Here is a 20,052-nt window from a genome sequence, read left to right as displayed (position 1 = left end):
CTCAGTCATGTTCCCAGTCCACAGATTTCTGCCATCAACCCTCAGTCAAGTACCCGGCCACAGTTTTCCAGAATCAAACCTCAGTCATGTTCCCAGGCCACAGGGTTCCAGAATCAAACCAATGTCAAATTCTTAGGTCATGGGTTTCCAATACCAGGCCACAGTCATGTTTCCAGGGCACAGGATTCTACAATCAAACCTCAGTCATGTTCCCAGTCCACAGGGTTCCAGAACCAAGCCTCAGTCAGATTCCCAGGGCACATTATTCCACAATCTAAACAGATGTCATGTTCCCAGGCCACAGGATTCCAGAATCACGCCTCAGTCATGTTCCCAGGCCACAGGGATCCAGAATCAAACCTCAGTCATGTTGCCAGGCCAGAGGGTACCACCATCAAACCTCAGTCATATTCCCAGACCACAGGTCTCCACAATCAAACCGATTTCATGTTCCCAGGCAACAGGGTACCAGAATCCAAACCGATGTCATGTTCCCAGGCCACAGGATTCCACGATCTAACATCAGTCATATTCCCAGGCCACATGGTTCCAGAATCAAACCTCAGTCTTGTTCCCAGTCCACAGGATTCCAGAACCAAGCCTTCAGTCCGGTTCCCAGGGCACAGTATGCCACAATCTAAACAGATGTCATGTTCCCAGGCCACAGGTTTCCAGAATCAGGCCTCAATCATGTTCCCAGGCCACAGGGTTGCAGAATCAAACCAATGTCAATTTCCCAGGCCATGGGTTTCCGGTACCAGGCCACAGTCATATTTCCAGGCCACAGGGTTCTACAATCAAACCTCTGTCATGTTGCCAGTCCACAGGTTTCTGCCATCAAACCTCAGTCAACTTCCCAGGCCACAGATTTCCAGAATCAAACCTCAGTCATATTCCCAGGACACATGGTTCCAAAATAAAACCTCAGTCATGTTTGCAGGACCCATGATTCCACAATCAAACCACAGTCATGTTCCCAGGACAAAGGTGTCCAGAATCAAACCTCAGTCATGTTCCCAGGGAAGAGGGTTCCAGTAACAAACCTCAGTCATGTTGCCAAGCCACAGGTTTCCACAATCAAACCTCAGACATGTTCCCAGGTCACAGGGTTCCAGATTCAAACCGTTCTCATGTTCCCAGGCCACAGGTTTCAAGAATCCACTGATGTCATGTTCCCAGGCCACAGGATTCCAGAATCAAACCTCAGTCATGTTCCCAGTCCACAGGGTTCCAGAACCAAGCCTCACTCAGGTTCCCAGGGCCCAGTATTCCACAATCTAAACAGATGTCATGTTCCCAGGCCACAGGATTCCAGAATCACGCCTCAGTCTTGTTCCTGGCCACAGGGTTCCGGAATCAAACCAATGTCAAGTTCCCAGGCCATGGGTTTCAAATATCAGGTCGCAGTCATGTTTCCAGGGCACAGGGTTCTACAATCAAACCTCAGTCATGTTGCCAGTCCACAGATTTCTGCCATTAAACCTCAGTCAAGTTCCCAGGCCACAGATTTCCAGAATCAAACCTCAGTCATATTCCCAGGCCACAGTTTTCCAGAATCACGCCTCAGTCATGTTCCCAGGCCACAGGGTTCCAGAATCAAACCAATGTCAAATTCCTAGGCCATGGGTTTCCAGTACCAGGCCACAGTCATGTTTCCAGGGCACAGGGTTCTACAATCAAACCTCAGTCATGTTGCCAGTCCACAGGTTTCTGCCATCAAACCTCAGTCAAGTTCCCAGGCCACAGATTTCCAGAATCAAACCTCAGTCATATTCCCAGGACACATGGTTCCAGAATCAAACCTCAGTCATGTTTGCAGGACCCATGGTTCCACAATCAAACCACAGTCATGTTCCCAGGACAAAGGTGTCCAGAATCAAACCTCAGTCATATTCCCACGGAACAGGGTTCCAGTAACAAACCTCATTCATGTTGCCAAGCCACAGGTTTCCAACATCAAACCTCAGTCATGTTCCCAGGCCACAGTGTTCCAAAATCCAACCGTTCTCATGTTCCCAGGCCACAGGGTTGAAGAATCCACTGATGTCATGTTCCCAGGCCACAGGATTCCAGAATAAATCCTCAGTCATGTTCCCAGTCCACAGGGTTCCAGAACTAAGCCTCACTCAGGTTCCCAGGGCCCAGTATTCCACAATCTAAACAGATGTCATGTTCCCAGGCCACAGGATTCCAGAATCACGCCTCAGTCTTGTTCCTGGCCACAGGGTTCCAGAATCAAACCAATGTCAAGTTCCCAGGCCATGGGTTTCAAGTATCAGGTCGCAGTCATGTTTCCAGGGCACAGGGTTCTACAATCAAACCTCAGTCATGTTTCCAGTCCACAGATTTCTGCCATCAAACCTCAGTCAAGTCCCCGACCACAGTTTTCCAGAATCAAACCTCAGTCATGTTCCCAGGTCACAGGGTTCCAGAAACAAACCAATGTCAAATTCGTAGGCCATGGGTTTCCAGTACCAGACCACAGTCATGTTTCCAGGGCACAGGGTTCTACAATCAAACCTCAGTCATGTTGCCAGTCCCCAGGTTTCTGCCATCAAACCTCTGTCAAGTTCCCAGGCCACAGATTTCCAGAATCAAACCTCAGTCATATTCCCAGGACACATGGTTCCAGAATCAAACCTAAGTCATGTTTGCAGGACCCATGATTCCACAATCAAAACACAGTCATGTTCCCAGCACAAAGGTTTCCAGAATCAAACCTCAGTCATGTACCCAGGGAACAGGGTTCCAGAAACAAACCTCCGTCATGTTGCCAAGCCACAGGTTTCCACCATCAAACCTCAGACATGTTCCCAGGTCACAGGGTTCCAGAATTAACCCGTTCTCATGTTCCCAGGCCACAGGGTGCCAGAATCCACTGATGTCATGTTCCCAGGCCACAGGGTTCCAGAAACAATCCTCAGTTATTTTCGAAGCCTACAGGGTTCCAGAATCAAACCTCCGTCATGTTCCCAGGCCAGAGGGTTCCAGAAACAAACCAATGTCAAATTCCTAGGCCATGGGTTTCCAGTACCAGGCCACAGTCATGTTTCCAGGCCACAGGGTTCAACAATCAAACCTCTGTCATGTTGCCAGTCCACAGGTTTCTGCCATCAAACTTCAGTCAATTTCCCAGGCCACAGATTTCCAGAATCAAACCTCAGTCATATTCCCAGGACACATGGTTCCAGAAAAAAAACCTCAGTCATGTTTGCAGGGCCCACGGTTCCACAATCAAACCACAGTCATGTTCCCAGGGAACAGGGTTCCAGTAACAAACCTCAGTCATTTTGCCAAGCCACAGTTTTCCACCATCAAAACTCAGACATATTCCCATGCCACAGGGTTCCAGAATCAAGCCTCAGTCATGTTCCCAGGCCACAGGGATCCAGAATCAAACCTCAGTCATGTTGCCAGGCCAGAGGGTACCACCATCAAACCTCAGTCATATTCCCAGACCACAGGTTTCCACAATCAAAGCGATTTCATGTTCCCAGGCAACAGGGTACCAGAATCCAAACCGATGTCATGTTCCCAGGCCACAGGATTCCACGATCTAACATCAGTCATATTCCCAGGCCACATGGTTCCAGAATCAAACCTCAGTCTTGTTCCCAGTCCACAGGATTCCAGAACCAAGCCTTCAGTCCGGTTCCCAGGGCACAGTATGCCACAATCTAAACAGATGTCATGTTCCCAGGCCACAGGTTTCCAGAATCACGCCTCAATCATGTTCCCAGGCCACAGGGTTTCAGAATCAAACCAATGTCAATTTCCCAGGCCATGGGTTTCCAGTACCAGGCCACAGTCATATTTCCAGGCCACAGGGTTCTACAATCAAACCTCAGTCAACTTCCCAGGCCACAGATTTCCAGAATCAAACCTCAGTCATATTCCCAAGACACATGGTTCCAGAATAAAACCTCAGTCATGTTTGCAGGACCCATGGTTCCACAAGCAAACCACAGTCATGTTCCCAGGACAAAGGTGTCCAGAATCAAACCTCAGTCATGTTCCCAGGGAAGAGGGCTCCAGTAACAAACCTCAGTCATGTTGCCAAGCCACAGGTTTCCACCATCAAACCTCAGACATGTTCCCAGGCCACAGGGTTCCAGAATCAAACCGTTCTCATGTTCCCAGGCCACAGGTTTCAAGAATCCACTGATGTCATGTTCCCAGGCCACAGGATTCCAGAATAAAACCTCAGTCATGTTCCCAGTCCACAGGGTTCCAGAACCAAGCCTCAGTCAGGTTCCCAGGGCCCAGTATTCCACAATCTAAACAGATGTCATGTTCCCAGGCCACAGGATTCCAGAATCACGCCTCAGTCTTGTTCCTGGCCACAGGGTTCCAGAATCAAACCAATGTCAAGTTCCCAGGCCATGGGTTTCAAATATCAGGTCGCAGTCATGTTTCCAGGGCACAGGGTTCTACAATCAAACCTCAGTCATGTTGCCAGACCACAGGTTTCTGCCATTAAACCTCAGTCAAGTTCCCAGGCCACAGATTTCCAGAATCAAACCTCAGTCATATTCCCAGGCCACAGTTTTCCAGAATCACGCCTTAGTCATGTTCCCAGGCCACAGGGTTGCAGAATCAAACCAATGTCAATTTCCCAGGCCATGGGTTTCCAGTACCAGGCCACAGTCATATTTCCAGGCCACAGGGTTCTACAATCAAACCTCTGTCATGTTGCCAGTCCACAGGTTTCTGCCATCAAACCTCAGTCAAGTTCCCAGGCCACAGATTTCCAGAATCAAACCTCAGTCATATTCCCAGGACACATGGTTCCAGAATCAAACCTCAGTCATGTTTGCAGGACCCATGGTTGCACAATCAAACCACAGTCATGTTCCCAGGACAAAGGTGTCCAGAATCAAACCTCAGTCATGTTCCCAGGGAAGAGGGTTCCAGTAACAAACCTCAGTCATGTTGCCAAGCCACAGGTTTCCACAATCAAACCTCAGACTTGTTCCCAGGTCACAGGGTTCCAGAATCAAACCGTTCTCATGTTCCCAGGCCACAGGTTTCAAGAATCCACTGATATCATGTTCCCAGGCCACAGGATTCCAGAATAAAACCTCAGTCATGTTCCCAGTCCACAGGGTTCCAGAACCAAGCCTCAGTCAGGTTCCCAGGGCCCAGTATTCCACAATCTAAACAGATGTCATGTTCCCAGGCCACAGGATTCCAGAATCACGCCTCAGTCTTGTTCCTGGCCACAGGGTTCCGGAATCAAACCAATGTCAAGTTCCCAGGCCATGGGTTTCAAATATCATGTCGCAGTCATGTTTCCAGGGCACAGGGTTCTACAATCAAACCTCAGTCATGTTGCCAGTCCACAGATTTCTGCCATTAAACCTCAGTCAAGTTCCCAGGCCACAAATTTCCAGAATCAAACCTCAGTCATGTTGCCAGGCCAGAGGGTACCACCATCAAACCTCAGTCATATTCCCAGACCACAGGTTTCCACAATCAAAGCGATTTCATGTTCCCAGGCAACAGGGTACCAGAATCCAAACCGATGTCATGTTCCCAGGCCACAGGATTCCACGATCTAACATCAGTCATATTCCCAGGCCATATGGTTCCAGAATCAAACATCAGTCTTGTTCCCAGTCCACAGGATTCCAGAACCAAGCCTTCAGTCCGGTTCCCAGGGCACAGTATGCCACAATCTAAACAGATGTCATGTTCCCAGGCCACAGGTTTCCAGAATCACGCCTCAATCATGTTCCCAGGCCACAGGGTTTCAGAATCAAACCAATGTCAATTTCCCAGGCCATGGGTTTCCAGTACCAGGCCACAGTCATATTTCCAGGCCACAGGGTTCTACAATCAAACCTCAGTCAACTTCCCAGGCCACAGATTTCCAGAATCAAACCTCAGTCATATTCCCAAGACACATGGTTCCAGAATCAAACCTCAGTCATGTTTGCAGGACCCATGGTTCCACAAGCAAACCACAGTCATGTTCCCAGGACAAAGGTGTCCAGAATCAAACCTCAGTCATGTTCCCAGGGAAGAGGGCTCCAGTAACAAACCTCAGTCATGTTGCCAAGCCACAGGTTTCCACCATCAAACCTCAGACATGTTCCCAGGCCACAGGGTTCCAGAATCAAACCGTTCTCATGTTCCCAGGCCACAGGTTTCAAGAATCCACTGATGTCATGTTCCCAGGCCACAGGATTCCAGAATAAAACCTCAGTCATGTTCCCAGTCCACAGGGTTCCAGAACCAAGCCTCAGTCAGGTTCCCAGGGCCCAGTATTCCACAATCTAAACAGATGTCATGTTCCCAGGCCACAGGATTCCAGAATCACGCCTCAGTCTTGTTCCTGGCCACAGGGTTCCGGAATCAAACCAATGTCAAGTTCCCAGGCCATGGGTTTCAAATATCAGGTCGCAGTCATGTTTCCAGGGCACAGGGTTCTACAATCAAACCTCAGTCATGTTGCCAGTCCACAGATTTCTGCCATTAAACCTCAGTCAAGTTCCCAGGCCACAGATTTCCAGAATCAAACCTCAGTCATATTCCCAGGCCACAGTTTTCCAGAATCACGCCTTAGTCATGTTCCCAGGCCACAGGGTTGCAGAATCAAACCAATGTCAATTTCCCAGGCCATGGGTTTCCAGTACCAGGCCACAGTCATATTTCCAGGCCACAGGGTTCTACAATCAAACCTCTGTCATGTTGCCAGTCCACAGGTTTCTGCCATCAAACTTCAGTCAATTTCCCAGGCCACAGATTTCCAGAATCAAACCTCAGTCATATTCCCAGGACACATGGTTCCAGAAAAAAAACCTCAGTCATGTTTGCAGGACCCACGGTTCCACAATCAAACCACAGTCATGTTCCCAGGACAAAGGTGTCCAGAATTAATCCTCAGTCATGTTCCCAGGGAACAGGGTTCCAGTAACAAACCTCAGTCATTTTGCCAAGCCACAGTTTTCCACCATCAAAACTCAGACATATTCCCATGCCACAGGGTTCCAGAATCAAGCCTCAGTCATGTTCCCAGGCCACAGGGATCCAGAATCAAACCTCAGTCATGTTGCCAGGCCAGAGGGTACCACCATCAAACCTCAGTCATATTCCCAGACCACAGGTTTCCACAATCAAACCGATTTCATGTTCCCAGGCAACAGGGTACCAGAATCCAAACCGATGTCATGTTCCCAGGCCACAGGATTCCACGATCTAACATCAGTCATATTCCCAGGCCACATGGTTCCAGACTCAAACCTCAGTCTTGTTCCCAGTCCACAGGATTCCAGAACCAAGCCTTCAGTCCGGTTCCCAGGGCACAGTATGCCACAATCTAAACAGATGTCATGTTCCCAGGCCACAGGTTTCCAGAATCACGCCTCAATCATGGTCCCAGGCCACAGGGTTTCAGAATCAAACCAATGTCAATTTCCCAGGCCATGGGTTTCCAGTACCAGGCCACAGTCATATTTCCAGGCCACAGGGTTCTACAATCAAACCTCAGTCAACTTCTCAGGCCACAGATTTCCAGAATCAAACCTCAGTCATATTCCCAAGACACATGGTTCCAGAATAAAACCTCAGTCATGTTTGCAGGACCCATGGTTCCACAATCAAACCACAGTCATGTTCCCAGAACAAAGGTGTCCAGAATCAAACCTCAGTCATGTTCCCAGGGAAGAGGGTTCCAGTAACAAACCTCATTCATGTTGCCAAGCCACAGGTTTCCACAATCAAACCTCAGACTTGTTCCCAGGCCACAGGATTCCAGAATCACGCCTCAGTCTTGTTCCTGGCCACAGGGTTCCGGAATCAAAACAATGTCAAGTTCCCAGGCCATGGGTTTCAAATATCAGGTCGCAGTCATGTTTCCAGGGCACAGGGTTCTACAATCAAACCTCAGTCATGTTGCCAGTCCACAGATTTCTGCCATCAAACCTCAGTCAAGTTCCCAGGCCACAGATTTCCAGAATCAAACCTCAGTCATATTCCCAGGCCACAGTTTTCCAGAATCACGCCTCAATCATGTTCCCAGGCCACAGGGTTGCAGAATCAAACCAATGTCAATTTCCCAGGCCATGGGTTTCCAGTACCAGGCCACAGTCATATTTCCAGGCCACAGGGTTCTACAATCAAACCTCTGTCATGTTGCCAGTCCACAGGTTTCTGCCATCAAACCTCAGTCAACTTCCCAGGCGACAGTTTTCCAGAATCAAACCTCAGTCATATTCCCAGGACACATGGTTCCAGAATCAAACCTCAGTCATGTTTGCAGGACCCATGGTTCCACAATCAAACCACAGTCATGTTCCCAGGACAAAGGTGTCCAGAATCAAACCTCAGTCATGTTCCCAGGGAAGAGGGTTCCAGTAACAAACCTCAGTCATGTTGCCAAGCCACAGGTTTCCACAATCAAACCTCAGACTTGTTCCCAGGTCACAGGGTTCCAGAATCAAACCGTTCTCATGTTCCCAGGCCACAGGTTTCAAGAATCCCCTGATGTCATGTTCCCAGGCCACAGGATTCCAGAATAAATCCTCAGTCATGTTCCCAGTCCACAGGGTTCCAGAACAAAGCCTCAGTCAGGTTCCCAGGGCCCAGTATTCCACAATCTAAACAGATGTCATGTTCCCAGGACACAGGATTCCAGAATCACGCCTCAGTCTTGTTCCTGGCCACAGGGTTCCGGAATCAAACCAATATCAAGTTCCCAGGCCATGGGTTTCAAATATCAGGTCGCAGTCATGTTTCCAGGGCACAGGGTTCTACAATCAAACCTCAGTCATGTTGCCAGTCCACAGATTTCTGCCATCAAACCTCAGTCAAGTTCCCAGGCCACAGATTTCCAGAATCAAACCTCAGTCATATTCCCAGGCCACAGTTTTCCAGAATCACGCCTCAGTCATGTTCCCAGGCCACAGGGTTCCAGAATCAAACCAATGTCAAATTCCTAGGCCATGGGTTTCCAGTACCAGGCCACAGTCATGTTTCCAGGGCACAGGGTTCTACAATCAAACCTCTGTCATGTTGCCAGTCCACAGGTTTCTGCCATCAAACCTCAGTCAACTTCCCAGGACACAGATTTCCAGAATCAAACCTCAGTCATATTCCCAGGACACATGGTTCCAGAATCAAACCTCAGTCATGTTTGCAGGACCCATGGTTCCACAATCAAACCACAGTCATGTTCCCAGGACAAAGGTGTCCAGAATCAAACCTCAGTCATGTTCCCAGGGAAGAGGGTTCCAGTAACAAACCTCATTCATGTTGCCAAGCCACAGGTTTCCAACATCAAACCTCAGACATGTTCCCAGGCCACAGTGTTCCAAAATCCAACCGTTCTCATGTTCCCAGGCCACAGGGTTGAAGAATCCACTGATGTCATGTTCCCAGGCCACAGGATTCCAGAATAAATCCTCAGTCATGTTCCCAGTCCACAGGGTTCCAGAACCAAGCCTCAGTCAGGTTCCCAGGGCCCAGTATTCCACAATCTAAACAGATGTCATGTTCCCAGGCCACAGGATTCCAGAATCACGCCTCAGTCTTGTTCCTGGCCACAGGGTTCCAGAATCAAACCAATGTCAAGTTCCCAGGCCATGGGTTTCAAGTATCAGGTCGCAGTCATGTTTCCAGGGCACAGGGTTCTACAATCAAACCTCAGTAATGTTGCCAGTCCACAGATTTCTGCCATCAAACCTCAGTCAAGTCCCCGACCACAGTTTTCCAGAATCAAACCTCAGTCATGTTCCCAGGTCGCAGGGTTCCAGAAACAAACCAATGTCAAATTCGTAGGCCATGGGTTTCCAGTACCAGACCACAGTCATGTTTCCAGGGCACAGGGTTCTACAATCAAACCTCAGTCATGTTGCCAGTCCACAGGTTTCTGCCATCAAACCTCTGTCAAGTTCCCAGGCCACAGATTTCCAGAATCAAACCTCAGTCATATTCCCAGGACACATGGTTCCAGAATCAAACCTCAGTCATGTTTGCAGGACCCATGATTCCACAATCAAAACACAGTCATTGTCCCAGCACAAAGGTGTCCAGAATCAAACCTCAGTCATGTTCCCAGGGAACAGGGTTCCAGAAACAAACCTCAGTCATGTTGCCAAGCCACAGGTTTCCACCATCAAACCTCAGACATGTTCCCAGGTCACAGGGTTCCAGAATTAAACCGTTCTCATGTTCCCAGGCCACAGGGTTCAAGAATCCACTGATGTCATGTTCCCAGGCCACAGGGTTCCAGAAACAATCCTCAGTTATGTTCGCAGGCTACAGGGTTCCAGAATCAATCCTCAGTCATGTTCCCAGGCCACAGGGGTCCAGAATCAAACCAATGTCAAATTCCTAGGCCATGGGTTTCCAGTACCAGGCCACAGTCATATTTCCAGGGCACAGGGTTCTACAATCAAACCTCAGTCATGTTCCCAGTCCACAGATTTCTGCCATCAACCCTCAGTCAAGTACCCGGCCACAGTTTTCCAGAATCAAACCTCAGTCATGTTCCCAGGCCACAGGGTTCCAGAATCAAACCAATGTCAAATTTTTAGGTCATGGGTTTCCAGTACCAGGCCACAGTCATGTTTCCAGGGCACAGGGTTCTACAATCAAACCTCAGTCATGTTCCCAGTCCACAGGGTTCCAGAACCAAGCCTCAGTCAGATTCCCAGGGCACAGTATTCCACAATCTAAACAGATGTCATGTTCCCAGGCCACAGGATTCCAGAATCACGCCTCAGTCATGTTCCCAGGCCACAGGGATCCAGAATCAAACCTCAGTCATGTTGCCAGGCCAGAGGGTACCACCATCAAACCTCAGTCATATTCCCAGACCACAGGTCTCCACAATCAAACCGATTTCATGTTCCCAGGCAACAGGGTACCAGAATCCAAACCGATGTCATGTTCCCAGGCCACAGGATTCCATGATCTAACATCAGTCATATTCCCAGGCCACATGGTTCCAGAATCAAACCTCAGTCTTGTTCCCAGTCCACAGGATTCCAGAACCAAGCCTTCAGTCCGGTTCCCAGGGCACAGTATGCCACAATCTAAACAGATGTCATGTTCCCAGGCCACAGGTTTCCAGAATCAGGCCTCAATCATGGTCCCAGGCCACAGGGTTTCAGAATCAAACCAATGTCAATTTCCCAGGCCATGGGTTTCCAGTACCAGGCCACAGTCATATTTCCAGGCCACAGGGTTCTACAATCAAACCTCTGTCATGTTGCCAGTCCACAGGTTTCTGCCATCAAACCTCAGTCAACTTCCCAGGCCACAGATTTCCAGAATCAAACCTCAGTCATATTCCCAGGACACATGGTTCCAAAATAAAACCTCAGTCATGTTTGCAGGACCCATGATTCCACAATCAAACCACAGTCATGTTCCCAGGACAAAGGTGTCCAGAATCAAACCTCAGTCATGTTCCCAGGGAAGAGGGTTCCAGTAACAAACCTCAGTCATGTTGCCAAGCCACAGGTTTCCACTATCAAACCTCAGACATGTTCCCAGGTCACAGGGTTCCAGATTCAAACCGTTCTCATGTTCCCAGGCCACAGGTTTCAAGAATCCACTGATGTCATGTTCCCAGGCCACAGGATTCCAGAATCAAACCTCAGTCATGTTCCCAGTCCACAGGGTTCCAGAACCAAGCCTCAGTCAGGTTCCCAGGGCCCAGTATTCCACAATCTAAACAGATGTCATGTTCCCAGGCCACAGGATTCCAGAATCACGCCTCAGTCTTGTTCCTGGCCACAGGGTTCCGGAATCAAACCAATGTCAAGTTCCCAGGCCATGGGTTTCAAATATCAGGTCGCAGTCATGTTTCCAGGGCACAGGGTTCTACAATCAAACCTCAGTCATGTTGCCAGTCCACAGATTTCTGCCATTAAACCTCAGTCAAGTTCCCAGGCCACAGATTTCCAGAATCAAACCTCAGTCATATTCCCAGGCCACAGTTTTCCAGAATCACGCCTCAGTCATGTTCCCAGGCCACAGGGTTCCAGAATCAAACCAATGTCAAATTCCTAGGCCATGGGTTTCCAGTACCAGGCCACAGTCATGTTTCCAGGGCACAGGGTTCTACAATCAAACCTCAGTCATGTTGCCAGTCCACAGGTTTCTGCCATCAAACCTCAGTCAAGTTCCCAGGCCACAGATTTCCAGAATCAAACCTCAGTCATATTCCCAGGACACATGGTTCCAGAATCAAACCTCAGTCATGTTTGCAGGACCCATGGTTCCACAATCAAACCACAGTCATGTTCCCAGGACAAAGGTGTCCAGAATCAAACCTCAGTCATATTCCCAGGGAACAGGGTTCCAGTAACAAACCTCATTCATGTTGCCAAGCCACAGGTTTCCAACATCAAACCTCAGTCATGTTCCCAGGCCACAGTGTTCCAAAATCCAACCGTTCTCATGTTCCCAGGCCACAGGGTTGAAGAATCCACTGATGTCATGTTCCCAGGCCACAGGATTCCAGAATAAATCCTCACTCATGTTCCCAGTCCACAGGGTTCCAGAACCAAGCCTCACTCAGGTTCCCAGGGCCCAGTATTCCACAATCTAAACAGATGTCATGTTCCCAGGCCACAGGATTCCAGAATCACGCCTCAGTCTTGTTCCTGGCCACAGGGTTCCAGAATCAAACCAATGTCAAGTTCCCAGGCCATGGGTTTCAAGTATCAGGTCGCAGTCATGTTTCCAGGGCACAGGGTTCTACAATCAAACCTCAGTAATGTTTCCAGTCCACAGATTTCTGCCATCAAACCTCAGTCAAGTCCCCGACCACAGTTTTCCAGAATCAAACCTCAGTCATGTTCCCAGGTCACAGGGTTCCAGAAACAAACCAATGTCAAATTCGTAGGCCATGGGTTTCCAGTACCAGACCACAGTCATGTTTCCAGGGCACAGGGTTCTAAAATCAAACCTCAGTCATGTTGCCAGTCCCCAGGTTTCTGCCATCAAACCTCTGTCAAGTTCCCAGGCCACAGATTTCCAGAATCAAACCTCAGTCATATTCCCAGGACACATGGTTCCAGAATCAAACCTAAGTCATGTTTGCAGGAACCATGATTCCACAATCAAAACACAGTCATGTTCCCAGCACAAAGGTGTCCAGAATCAAACCTCAGTCATGTTCCCAGGGAACAGGGTTCCAGAAACAAACCTCCGTCATGTTGCCAAGCCACAGGTTTCCACCATCAAACCTCAGACATGTTCCCAGGTCACAGGGTTCCAGAATTAAACCGTTCTCATGTTCCCAGGCCACAGGGTGCCAGAATCCACTGATGTCATGTTCCCAGGCCACAGGGTTCCAGAAACAATCCTCAGTTATGTTCGAAGCCTACAGGGTTCCAGAATCAAACCTCCGTCATGTTCCCAGGCCAGAGGGTTCCAGAAACAAACCAATGTCAAATTCCTAGGCCATGGGTTTCCAGTACCAGGCCACAGTCATGTTTCCAGGCCACAGGGTTCAACAATCAAACCTCTGTCATTTTGCCAGTCCACAGGTTTCTGCCATCAAACTTCAGTCAATTTCCCAGGCCACAGATTTCCAGACTCAAACCTCAGTCATATTCCCAGGACACATGGTTCCAGAAAAAAAACCTCAGTCATGTTTGCAGGACCCACGGTTCCACAATCAAACCACAGTCATGTTCCCAGGACAAAGGTGTCCAGAATTAAAACTCAGTCATGTTCCCAGGGAACAGGGTTCCAGTAACAAACCTCAGTCATTTTGCCAAGCCACAGTTTTTCACCATCAAAACTCAGACATATTCCCATGCCACAGGGTTCCAGAATCAAGCCTCAGTCATGTTCCCAGGCCACAGGGATCCAGAATCAAACCTCAGTCATGTTGCCAGGCCAGAGGGTACCACCATCAAACCTCAGTCATATTCCCAGACCACAGGTTTCCACAATCAAAGCGATTTCATGTTCCCAGGCAACAGGGTACCAGAATCCAAACCGATGTCATGTTCCCAGGCCACAGGATTCCACGATCTAACATCAGTCATATTCCCAGGCCACATGGTTCCAGACTCAAACCTCAGTCTTGTTCCCAGTCCACAGGATTCTAGAACCAAGCCTTCAGTCCGGTTCCCAGGGCACAGTATGCCACAATCTAAACAGATGTCATGTTCCCAGGCCACAGGTTTCCAGAATCACGCCTCAGTCATGTTCCCAGGCCACAGGGTTGCAGAATCAAACCAATGTCAATTTCCCAGACCATGGGTTTCCAGTACCAGGCCACAGTCATATTTCCAGGCCACAGGGTTCTACAATCAAACCTCTGTCATGTTGCCAGTCCACAGGTTTCTGCCATCAAACCTCAGTCAACTTCCCAGGACACAGATTTCCAGAATCAAACCTCAGTCATATTCCCAGGACACATGGTTCCAGAATCAAACCTCAGTCATGTTTGCAGGACCCATGGTTCCACAATCAAACCACAGTCATGTTCCCAGGACAAAGGTGTCCAGAATCAAACCTCAGTCATGTTCCCAGGGAAGAGGGTTCCAGTAACAAACCTCAGTCATGTTGCCAAGCCACAGGTTTCCACAATCAAACCTCAGACTTGTTCCCAGGTCACAGGGTTCCAGAATCAAATCGTTCTCATGTTCCCAGGCCACAGGTTTCAAGAATCCACTGATGTCATGTTCCCAGGCCACAGGATTCCAGAATAAATCCTCACTCATGTTCCCAGTCCACAGGGTTCCAGAACCAAGCCTCACTCAGGTTCCCAGGGCCCAGTATTCCACAATCTAAACAGATGTCATGTTCCCAGGCCACAGGATTCCAGAATCACGCCTCAGTCTTGTTCCTGGCCACAGGGTTCCAGAATCAAACCAATGTCAAGTTCCCAGGCCATGGGTTTCAAGTATCAGGTCGCAGTCATGTTTCCAGGGCACAGGGTTCTACAATCAAACCTCAGTAATGTTGCCAGTCCACAGATTTCTGCCATCAAACCTCAGTCAAGTCCCCGACCACAGTTTTCCAGAATCAAACCTCAGTCATGTTCCCAGGTCACAGGGTTCCAGAAACAAACCAATGTCAAATTCGTAGGCCATGGGTTTCCAGTACCAGACCACAGTCATGTTTCCAGGGCACAGGGTTCTACAATCAAACCTCAGTCATGTTGCCAGTCCCCAGGTTTCTGCCATCAAACCTCTGTCAAGTTCCCAGGCCACAGATTTCCAGAATCAAACCTCAGTCATATTCCCAGGACACATGGTTCCAGAATCAAACCTAAGTCATGTTTGCAGGACCCATGATTCCACAATCAAAACACAGTCATGTTCCCAGGACAAAGGTGTCCAGAATTAATCCTCAGTCATGTTCCCAGGGAACAGGGTTCCAGTAACAAACCTCAGTCATTTTGCCAAGCCACAGTTTTTCACCATCAAAACTCAGACATATTCCCATGCCACAGGGTTCCAGAATCAAGCCTCAGTCATGTTCCCAGGCCACAGGGATCCAGAATCAAACCTCAGTCATGTTGCCAGGCCAGAGGGTACCACCATCAAACCTCAGTCATATTCCCAGACCACAGGTTTCCACAATCAAAGCGATTTCATGTTCCCAGGCAACAGGGTACCAGAATCCAAACCGATGTCATGTTCCCAGGCCACAGGATTCCACGATCTAACATCAGTCATATTCCCAGGCCACATGGTTCCAGACTCAAACCTCAGTCTTGTTCCCAGTCCACAGGATTCTAGAACCAAGCCTTCAGTCCGGTTCCCAGGGCACAGTATGCCACAATCTAAACAGATGTCATGTTCCCAGGCCACAGGTTTCCAGAATCACGCCTCAATCATGGTCCCAGGCCACAGGGTTTCAGAATCAAACCAATGTCAATTTCCCAGGCCATGGGTTTCCAGTACCAGGCCACAGTCATATTTCCAGGCCACAGGGTTCTACAATCAAACCTCAGTCAACTTCCCAGGCCACAGATTTCCAGAATCAAACCTCAGTCATATTCCCAAGACACATGGTTCCAGAATCAAACCTCAGTCATGTTTGCAGGACCCATGGTTCCACAATCAAACCACAGTCATGTTCCCAGGACAAAGGTGTCCAGAATCAAACCTCAGTCATGTTCCCAGGGAAGAGGGTTCCAGTAACAAACCTCATTCATGTTGCCAAGCCACAGGTTTCCACAATCAAACCTCAGACTTGTTCCCAGGCCACAGGATTCCAGAATCACGCCTCAGTCTTGTTCCTGGCCACAGGGTTCCGGAATCAAAACAATGTCAAGTTCCCAGGCCATGGGTTTCAAATATCAGGTCGCAGTCATGTTTCCAGGGCACAGGGTTCTACAATCAAACCTCAGTCATGTTGCCAGTCCACAGATTTCTGCCATCAAACCTCAGTCAAGTTCCCAGGCCACAGATTTCCAGAATCAAACCTCAGTCATATTCCCAGGCCACAGTTTTCCAGAATCACGCCTCAGTCATGTTCCCAGGCCACAGGGTTGCAGAATCAAACCAATGTCAATTTCCCAGACCATGGGTTTCCAGTACCAGGCCACAGTCATATTTCCAGGCCACAGGGTTCTACAATCAAACCTCTGTCATGTTGCCAGTCCACAGGTTTCTGCCATCAAACCTCAGTCAACTTCCCAGGACACAGATTTCCAGAATCAAACCTCAGTCATATTCCCAGGACACATGGTTCCAGAATCAAACCTCAGTCATGTTTGCAGGACCCATGGTTCCACAATCAAACCACAGTCATGTTCCCAGGACAAAGGTGTCCAGAATCAAACCTCAGTCATGTTCCCAGGGAAGAGGGTTCCAGTAACAAACCTCAGTCATGTTGCCAAGCCACAGGTTTCCACAATCAAACCTCAGACTTGTTCCCAGGTCACAGGGTTCCAGAATCAAATCGTTCTCATGTTCCCAGGCCACAGGTTTCAAGAATCCACTGATGTCATGTTCCCAGGCCACAGGATTCCAGAATAAATCCTCACTCATGTTCCCAGTCCACAGGGTTCCAGAACCAAGCCTCACTCAGGTTCCCAGGGCCCAGTATTCCACAATCTAAACAGATGTCATGTTCCCAGGCCACAGGATTCCAGAATCACGCCTCAGTCTTGTTCCTGGCCACAGGGTTCCAGAATCAAACCAATGTCAAGTTCCCAGGCCATGGGTTTCAAGTATCAGGTCGCAGTCATGTTTCCAGGGCACAGGGTTCTACAATCAAACCTCAGTAATGTTGCCAGTCCACAGATTTCTGCCATCAAACCTCAGTCAAGTCCCCGACCACAGTTTTCCAGAATCAAACCTCAGTCATGTTCCCAGGTCACAGGGTTCCAGAAACAAACCAATGTCAAATTCGTAGGCCATGGGTTTCCAGTACCAGACCACAGTCATGTTTCCAGGGCACAGGGTTCTACAATCAAACCTCAGTCATGTTGCCAGTCCCCAGGTTTCTGCCATCAAACCTCTGTCAAGTTCCCAGGCCACAGATTTCCAGAATCAAACCTCAGTCATATTCCCAGGACACATGGTTCCAGAATCAAACCTAAGTCATGTTTGCAGGACCCATGATTCCACAATCAAAACACAGTCATGTTCCCAGCACAAAGGTGTCCAGAATCAAACCTCAGTCATGTTCCCAGGGAACAGGGTTCCAGAAACAAACCTCCGTCATGTTGCCAAGCCACAGGTTTCCACCATCAAACCTCAGACATGTTCCCAGGTCACAGGGTTCCAGAATTAAACCGTTCTCATGTTCCCAGGCCACAGGGTGCCAGAATCCACTGATGTCATGTTCCGAGGCCACAGGGTTCCAGAAACAATCCTCAGTTATGTTCGAAGCCTACAGGGTTCCAGAATCAAACCTCCGTCATGTTCCCAGGCCAGAGGGTTCCAGAAACAAACCAATGTCAAATTCCTAGGCCATGGGTTTCCAGTACCAGGCCACAGTCATGTTTCCAGGCCACAGGGTTCAACAATCAAACCTCTGTCATTTTGCCAGTCCACAGGTTTCTGCCATCAAACTTCAGTCAATTTCCCAGGCCACAGATTTCCAGAATCAAACCTCAGTCATATTCCCAGGACACATGGTTCCAGAAAAAAAACCTCAGTCATGTTTGCAGGACCCACGGTTCCACAATCAAACCACAGTCATGTTCCCAGGGAACAGGGTTCCAGTAACAAACCTCAGTCATTTTGCCAAGCCACAGTTTTCCACCATCAAAACTCAGACATATTCCCATGCCACAGGGTTCCAGAATCAAGCCTCAGTCATGTTCCCAGGCCACAGGGATCCAGAATCAAACCTCAGTCATGTTGCCAGGCCAGAGGGTACCACCATCAAACCTCAGTCATATTCCCAGACCACAGGTTTCCACAATCAAAGCGATTTCATGTTCCCAGGCAACAGGGTACCAGAATCCAAACCGATGTCATGTTCCCAGGCCACAGGATTCCACGATCTAACATCAGTCATATTCCCAGGCCACATGGTTCCAGACTCAAACCTCAGTCTTGTTCCCAGTCCACAGGATTCTAGAACCAAGCCTTCAGTCCGGTTCCCAGGGCACAGTATGCCACAATCTAAACAGATGTCATGTTCCCAGGCCACAGGTTTCCAGAATCACGCCTCAATCATGGTCCCAGGCCACAGGGTTTCAGAATCAAACCAATGTCAATTTCCCAGGCCATGGGTTTCCAGTACCAGGCCACAGTCATATTTCCAGGCCACAGGGTTCTACAATCAAACCTCAGTCAACTTCCCAGGCCACAGATTTCCAGAATCAAACCTCAGTCATATTCCCAAGACACATGGTTCCAGAATAAAACCTCAGTCATGTTTGCAGGACCCATGGTTCCACAATCAAACCACAGTCATGTTCCCAGGACAAAGGTGTCCAGAATCAAACCTCAGTCATGTTCCCAGGGAAGAGGGTTCCAGTAACAAACCTCATTCATGTTGCCAAGCCACAGGTTTCCACAATCAAACCTCAGACTTGTTCCCAGGCCACAGGATTCCAGAATCACGCCTCAGTCTTGTTCCTGGCCACAGGGTTCCGGAATCAAAACAATGTCAAGTTCCCAGGCCATGGGTTTCAAATATCAGGTCGCAGTCATGTTTCCAGGGCACAGGGTTCTACAATCAAACCTCAGTCATGTTGCCAGTCCACAGATTTCTGCCATCAATCCTCAGTCAAGTTCCCAGGCCACAGATTTCCAGAATCAAACCTCAGTCATATTCCCAGGCCACAGTTTTCCAGAATCACGCCTCAGTCATGTTCCCAGGCCACAGGGTTCCAGAATCAAACCAATGTCAATTTCCCAGGCCATGGGTTTCCAGTACCAGGCCACAGTCATATTTCCAGGCCACAGGGTTCTACAATCAAACCTCTGTCATGTTGCCAGTCCACAGGTTTCTGCCATCAAACCTCAGTCAACTTCCCAGGCCACAGATTTCCAGAATCAAACCTCAGTCATATTCACAGGACACATGGTTCCAAAATAAAACCTCAGTCATGTTTGCAGGACCCATGGTTCCACAATCAAACCACAGTCATGTTCCCAGGACAAAGGTGTCCAGAATCAAACCTCAGTCATGTTCCCAGGGAAGAGGGTTCCAGTAACAAACCTCAGTCATGTTGCCAAGCCACAGGTTTCCACAATCAAACCTCAGACTTGTTCCCAGGTCACAGGGTTCCAGAATCAAACCGTTCTCATGTTCCCAGGCCACAGGTTTCAAGAATCCACTGATGTCATGTTCCCAGGCCACAGGATTCCAGAATAAATCCTCAGTCATGTTCCCAGTCCACAGGGTTCCAGAACCAAGCCTCAGTCAGGTTCCCAGGGCCCAGTATTCCACAATCTAAACAGATGTCATGTTCCCAGGACACAGGATTCCAGAATCACGCCTCAGTCTTGTTCCTGGCCACAGGGTTCCGGAATCAAAACAATGTCAAGTTCCCAGGCCATGGGTTTCAAATATCAGGTCGCAGTCATGTTTCCAGGGCACAGGGTTCTACAATCAAACCTCAGTCATGTTGCCAGTCCACAGATTTCTGCCATCAAACCTCAGTCA

General features: G+C 48.9%; 1 long non-coding RNA gene across 1 annotated transcript in view; it reads right to left on the bottom strand.

The window, feature by feature from the left end:
* Positions 1-20,052, bottom strand: part of LOC309611210 — a 1,047,220-nt gene that overhangs the window by 767,978 nt on the left and 259,190 nt on the right. The gene's annotated exons all lie outside the window — the stretch shown is intronic.

This window comes from Balaenoptera borealis, assembly GCF_965194805.1.
Source record: "Balaenoptera borealis genome assembly, chromosome: 14".
NCBI lineage: Eukaryota > Metazoa > Chordata > Mammalia > Artiodactyla > Balaenopteridae > Balaenoptera > Balaenoptera borealis.
This window is presented reverse-complemented; position numbering and strand designations above follow the sequence as displayed.